At 44.0% G+C, this 6,825-nt stretch overlaps 1 non-coding gene across 1 annotated transcript; it reads right to left on the reverse strand.

Moving 5' to 3' along the window:
• Positions 1-978: 978 nt before the first annotated feature.
• LOC122066414 lies at positions 979-1,085 on the reverse strand. The gene has a single exon (XR_006136353.1). It is a non-coding gene; the product is annotated as a small nucleolar RNA R71 (small nucleolar RNA).
• Between the last annotated feature and the right edge of the window lie 5,740 nt (positions 1,086-6,825).

Consider the following 6,825-nt stretch of genomic DNA (forward strand, 5'->3'; position numbering starts at 1 on the left):
GGATGGTAATTAGAATTAGATCACAACCATTAATCAGTTCACTTTCGCATTATTAAAAGAAAAAAAAATAAAGTGGTTGCTCTCCCTGTGTTCGACCCATAGCTACACTGATCCGTACGCTTGCGGTAACATTTTAAAATCTCAAACAAGTTTTTGGTACCATTGCAGGGGAGATTGTTCCATGTTATTTTTCTCTTTCTTTTGGTAAATCGGAGTGCTTTGTTTACTTTGTTTTGTTTTTCCTTTTCTTTTATTGAATTCCTGAGAAGAAGAACTTACAATAATAGTTGTATCGGTGGAGGTCGCCAGGCCTCACAGTATGATAAAGACAAGTTTCGCCCTGTAGTAGTACCTCAGGAATTGACCTGAGCAACCCTGGATCCCTATCGGTAGCTCCTAAAAAGCCAAAAAAAAAAAAAATCATTAAAAAAAAGTTTTGCTATTCATTCTTTTGTGCTTATCTTACTCTAGTTGTGGGTAGTTTTCGATTGTATGAGTGTTAGGTGGGTACGTAATACTAAGAATTGGTTAGAAAGAATAGATCCAACAAGTAGTAACCCTATACGTTTGCTCTCTTTAAAACCTTTCAATAAGGGAGACCAACATCAAAACCCTTCACCTAATTCTCTAAAAGATAGGTTCTACCCTGCTAGAACAGCCCAACCTTCCTGCATAGTTCTACCACAAGCCCAGGGCAATAATTTTGAACTCAAATCTCAATACAATACTATGTTGCCCCACTTCCATAGGTTGACCTCTGAGGATGCATACCTATTTCTAAGGAAATTTGAAGAGGTATGTATTCTAATTAAGATCCAACAGCTTTCTGATGATGCTGTTAAGCTTAGGTTTATCACTTTTGCATTAAAAAATCAAGCTAAGAAGTAGTTGTATGGGTTATTCACAAATTTCATAACCTCATGGGAACAGTTCACAGTTGTCTTCCTTAAGAAGTTTTTCCCAACTCACAAGATCAATAAGCTTAGAAGTGATATCCTTCAGTTTAGGCAAAAGCCTAGTGAGTCCTTTTTCAAACTTATGGAGAGATTCAATGATCTACTCCAAGAATGCCCTCACCATGGCCTAGACTTATGGCATTTATGTCAAATAATTTATGAGGGTATTGATAACCCAACTAAACAAATGATAGAGTTTATGTGCCCTGAGAGATTCACATCCTTTACAGATGAAGGAAAGGCATGGGAATTCTTACTTGACTTAGCTGACAAAACCCGTGAGTGGGAATCAACCTAAGAGAGTGAAAGAATCATAGGAGGAAAAGAATATTTTGTGGATGGAATAGTAGCCAAGGAAGCCCATTTGGATAGCCTAATCAAGAGAATTGAGGCTATTGTTCCTAGAGAGCCATTATCAGTAAATTTGGTTAAGATTTGTGCTTGGTGCCAGTCCCCTGGACATGTCATAGAAGAATGCCCCAACACCTCTGGGGGCACTTCTAATGATAGTGTTAATGCCTTATACCAAAATTGTAATACCCTACTTCTTAAACCCAGTCTGATTTCATAGTTGACCCGGTTTAACCAAGCAGGACCCAAATCGGAGAGAGTTAAGGCGGGTTCCTTATGGACCATGATGGCAAGGGTGACCTTAAACACCGGCTGGCCAGACAAGTCCGAGCCAGTGCCAGAGGAGACGGGCATACCCAAGCCATGTACATGCACATATCATAAGGCCATGTACGGATAAAGCAGGTATGTAGCCGTATCTTGAGGTGCATATGTATATTACATTATGCCAAGAGTGAGATTCATCCCGAGGGCCGAATTTTGTCAAAATCCCACTTGTTGGCCAAGTTTTGGCCCTCAGGTGGGCGGTCATAGGTGGGCGCATCCACCCACCTGAGTGACCCACCCATGTGATTACTTAGTTATTTTAAGAAGTATATATAGCATTTATGTTCCTTTTTCTTTTCTCATTTATGACACTCGGACGTTGGTGAGAGGAGTAAAGAGGAGAGAGAAAAGAAGCGAAAGAAGAGGAGAAGAGAAGGAAGAGGAAGGAGAGATGGATTTCAGCGGCGCCGAGGCTTGATCTTCTCATTCCGATGCCGGAAGAGTGATCTCCAACGCTAGATCTACGTTTAGAGGTGAGCAAAAGCTGGGTTCCTTAAGCTTTCACCATACCCAAGTAAAAACCCTTGATTTGGATAGGGTTTCTTGAGGTCTTGTAAATCCCCCTTGAGATGATGGATCTAATGTTTAATAGATGGTTTATGTGTTGATTTTGAAGGATTTGAAGAATGGTTTCCACGGTTGCAAGAGCATTGGTGATTGGAAGTGATTTTGGGGTTTTGAAGGAGTTCTTGAGCAAAGAAGGTAAGATGGCTTTCCATTCCTTAAATCTAACCTAGATCTAGGTTAAAACCATCTTATGAGACCTTGAATGTGTGAAGAATGGGTTTGAAAAAGCCCCATTTGAATCCCCAAAGGTTGGGAGAAGTTTGAGAAGAAATAGCATTTTCCCGCCAAGACTGGTGGGCCAAACCGGTGGGCCATTTGGCCCTCCTGAGGGCACCCGCCTGAGAGGGCTGGACCCTCGGGCCTAACCGGCGGGCCCAACAGGCGGGCCGATCGACGGGCCACCCTATCTGTCGATCTTAGCAGGACCCTCAGGCCCAACAGGTGGGCCAGATCGATGGGCCGACCGGTGGGCCGACCTACCCACTGGTCAAGAGCGGTGGGTCTGACTGGTGGGTCAGACAGGTGGGTTGTCCGACCCACCTGAGAGGCTCTGAACGTGATTTTTACGTCCGATTGGACCCAAAATGGACGTGCGACCTTCGTTTAGGATTCTAAACATGATTTTGTCCTTGGATCTTGTTAATTGTGATCCCAAAGTGGTGAAATACTAACCCCATTCACTTATGTTAGGTTCACCAAAGCGTACGCTTCTCTCACCAGATCTCACCCGTACCGAGCGTGAGTCCTTGTACACTACAGGTAAGTGGGGAGAGGACATTTGGCCTTGTTTCAAGGCATTGTTTGGCATTCATCTAATTGTATCTAGACTAGCCATGTCATCATGCAAGTGCTATGTAGCTTAGCCATCCTCATACTTATGCTATGTGTGCTGTGTTTATTTCTCAAATGCCAAATGATGATATGCTTATGTGACGAATGTGGACATCATCGTGCATAATGCATTAATAGACTAGATGTTGTAGCCGGCTTGAAAACGAGTGCATTGGTGGCCCGTGGTATGGGATGCGGTGGCACTATGCAATCGTACTATTGTCATATAGGAGTATGAGATTTAGGATTATCATCTTCCCGTGCTACGACCCTTCCCAACAGGGGTTAAGGTGTTGGGTTGCCATTTGGTGGGAAGCAGTGGTTGTGGTTGTCGGGTCACTGTGGCGGTTAGACACTACGCCCGGCTAGTCATTAGGACAGTCGGCAACCCCGGTGGTATATTCAAGAGGGCCAATTGTACTGCTTTTAAATTGCTGGAGTCAGCACCAATAATTTCTGTCATTTATTTTATGTTGAGAGCCGGTGGTTGGCATGTTTTACTTTTCTGAGTACTCACGGTGGGCCTTCTCCGACAACCCTATGGGCATATCGTGGGATGGAGTTCGCGGCTCGTACCCGAAGTATACGGGCACTGTGGTTGTAGTAGCACTAAACCAAAGACTCAGTAATGTTGCTTAGGTGGATGTGATTAAAAATGTATTGCATAGCATATAGTGCATATGGTTGTGATTTGTTGTGTGGACTGCTGTGTAGTCCATCTTTCCACTTACTGAGCTAGTGAGCTCATCCCACGTGTGTACCTCTTTTAGACGATTTTGCAGGTTATACATCTAAAGAGCAAGGGTCGGGCCCCACAGTGGAGTTTCCTGAAGAGGATTGGTGGGTCCCTGAGGAGTTAGAGCACGGCACGGATTGCTCGTGCGAGTACTGTGCTACGGGACTGCAATTCTGATACTGAGCTGAGCTCTAACCTCGATGCCGAGCTGAGCTCTACCCTTTGATACCGAGCTGAGCTCTACATTGATACCGAGCTGAGCTGTACTATCTGATTTTTTTTGTTTCCTTTTGAGTACTTGATATGTAAATTGTATTCTTTTTGTGTAAATATCATGCCTTCGGGCCCACATGTACTTAAGTATTGTATTACAATTTGGGTATCAAGTATTATGAAAATATTCAGAGGTAAACCAAGTCTTTCGCTGAACTGATGAGCACTTTCTTAGTTGTATGTATGCTGTGGTGGAATACTGTATCAGATGATCCTGTCAGGTTTGGGTTAACCGGTGTTAACCCGGTCACTGGCCCGGTTCTGTGGGAACGGGGTGTGACAATGGTGATATCAGAGCGTGATGCTCTTCTCCACGCACAGCATACCGTTTAGACCCCGTAGAATCTATAATAGGAAATGGGATTGGGTTAATATAAAAACTTTAAAGAGTTCAAAGCCAAAGAAAGAAAGGAATAAAAATGGTTGCATTTAGATATTGCATTAATGGCATGCGTGAGAGAAAATAAAAGGTTAATTTAATTGGTATCATAATCCATCGAGTGCAAGTTTGACGAAATTTTGGTAGCATAACGGAGCAAAATGAGATTTCCAAAAAAAAAAATTTTCACACAAACACCTGATAAACAACATAGCAATATATATAACAATGATCAAAATTAACAAAGACACCACAACTAAACTATACAAGTTATCAAACATACAAATTCATCACAAACCACTATCAAAACACATCATCCCACAAATAAGTCCAGTTACAGAGAAAGTACAAAGAATGAGAAAAGAAAGAAAAAAAATTCAATAGGATCAACAATAGGAAACAAGTGAGAAGCTGGTGTGGACGAGCTAAGTCCTTAATGATCATCGTCGTTGTCATCGTCCAATACTACTATGTTCACCTGAGGTCTAGAGTTGACATTGAGTCGATGGTCGTAGTAGTCAAACCTCGAGTTCACCAGCCGTACCTCCCTCTGAAATCGGCCAAAATCTGCTGAAATGGCATTGGCCGTTGTATCCAAGTCCTGGCCCAGTCTGAGAAAGGAATTCTCCAGAGTAGCCTGCCTCTCTAGGATGCGTTCCTCCCTAGAAGCACTCTCATCCAGTCTTCTCAATAGCTGATCTTGCCCGTCCTTCAAGGCCCTCATAGTGGACATCATGCCCTCAAAATCATATGCACCACTCTCAGGTGGTGGGGCTCGATGCTATAGGCCTGCAGCTTTGGTGAAGCCAGGATCAGTACCTCTCGACTCCTGAGGCACCTCCTCAAGGATGTCCTCATCCACTAAATCATCCTCCTCATCCTGAGGAACATAGTCCTCATCCTCCTCACTAGACTCCTCCTCTATGGGAATATCCTCCATAGGGGTAGCCCTCCTATCCCTACCTCTCTGAGCTCCTGCTCTCTGAGGTACATCCATAAGGGTGTGGAGACCCATCCTTAAGAGATTTCCCCTGTCGAGCTTGTCCGCTGGAGTCTTCCCCTCCTCACCACTCAGGTCCACTCCAAAGAAATCAAAGATCCTAGTGAGGATCCTGCCATATGGAAATCCCCCATCCTCGGGGTGAGAAGTGTGGTGCTCCATGGTCTTGAGGATGACGTAGGGTAAGCACAAGTGCTCATCACCTCCCTCTAAATCCTTATAGATGTAGAAGGCTAAAAAGGCTGCCATGAAACCCACCTGGTTCTGGTGACCTCCTCTGGGGAGCAAGTTAAACTGGATCAATCGGGCAAATACACGAACCTCTGGGAAAAATAATGTCTCGGACTCCGGACGTGCACTGCTGCCACAGATGGTCTCATAGATGTAGTCCGGTGTCTCCAAACTCATGAACGGACACATGGGCTTACTCCTGGGAGGACTGTAGAAACAGTGCCCGGCTGCAGAGATACCCAAAATACTAGCCAGGGTGTCCACGGTCAGCTGAATGTCCACCCCCTTCACCATACTGATTATAGCATACTCCCCGTACTGGTAGGAAACCTCTAAGTTGCAGTAGAATCTACGGACCAACTGCTAGTAGCACGGACGGTCTATGCGGAGGATAGACTGCCAGCCCAGTGCTGTGAACCTCTCCTGAAGCTGAATCTTATGGAAGTCATCAACTACCATAGTATTCTCCATCATTACAGACCTCTTTAGGAAGGCATGCCAGTTGGTTGCTGCCTCTAAACAGCGGAAGAGCTCCTCATCATAGTCGGAAGAATCGATAGGGGCAGGTCCGGGTTGCCCTGTGCGGGGGGTTGGAGAACTAGTCCCCGCACTCTTTTGCTTAGAAGCGGTGGTCTTACACCGAGTGCCAGAGGATGAGGGCTCCTTGCCTTTGCGAGATGACATCCTGGCAAGAAAAAGAGGAAAGAAGGATAAGTGACAAAACAGAAATCATGGAAAAATAGAATGTGACAAGTGAGAAATGATAAAAGTCTATGAATGAAATGCCTGACCAGTGACAAGACAGAGATTATGGCAAAACAACAATGTGACAGAAAGGGGCAAGTAAAGCATGGCAAGTAGAGAATGATAGAAAAGAAAAAAAACCCCCAATTCTCATTGTGCAAGTTCAATCTAAGGAAGAAAAAAAATGGAAAGACTCACAATAGAGTGAAGCATGAAGCTTACATGCTCATGCATAAAATGCCGTCATTCTACAATCAAGAACATGCAAAAACATATGCTAATGTGCTATTGAGGTCCACAAATACGAAAGGGTGTAAAGAAAATCAAAGAAAACCCAACAAAAAAGATGGATTGTCATGGGAAGATATGGGATTTCAAACATAAGGGACTTTGTATGATCTCTACAGCATGTTAAGTACAAATCAAACAT

The sequence above is a fragment of the Macadamia integrifolia genome, unplaced genomic scaffold (assembly GCF_013358625.1).
Source record: "Macadamia integrifolia cultivar HAES 741 unplaced genomic scaffold, SCU_Mint_v3 scaffold2381, whole genome shotgun sequence".
NCBI lineage: Eukaryota > Viridiplantae > Streptophyta > Magnoliopsida > Proteales > Proteaceae > Macadamia > Macadamia integrifolia.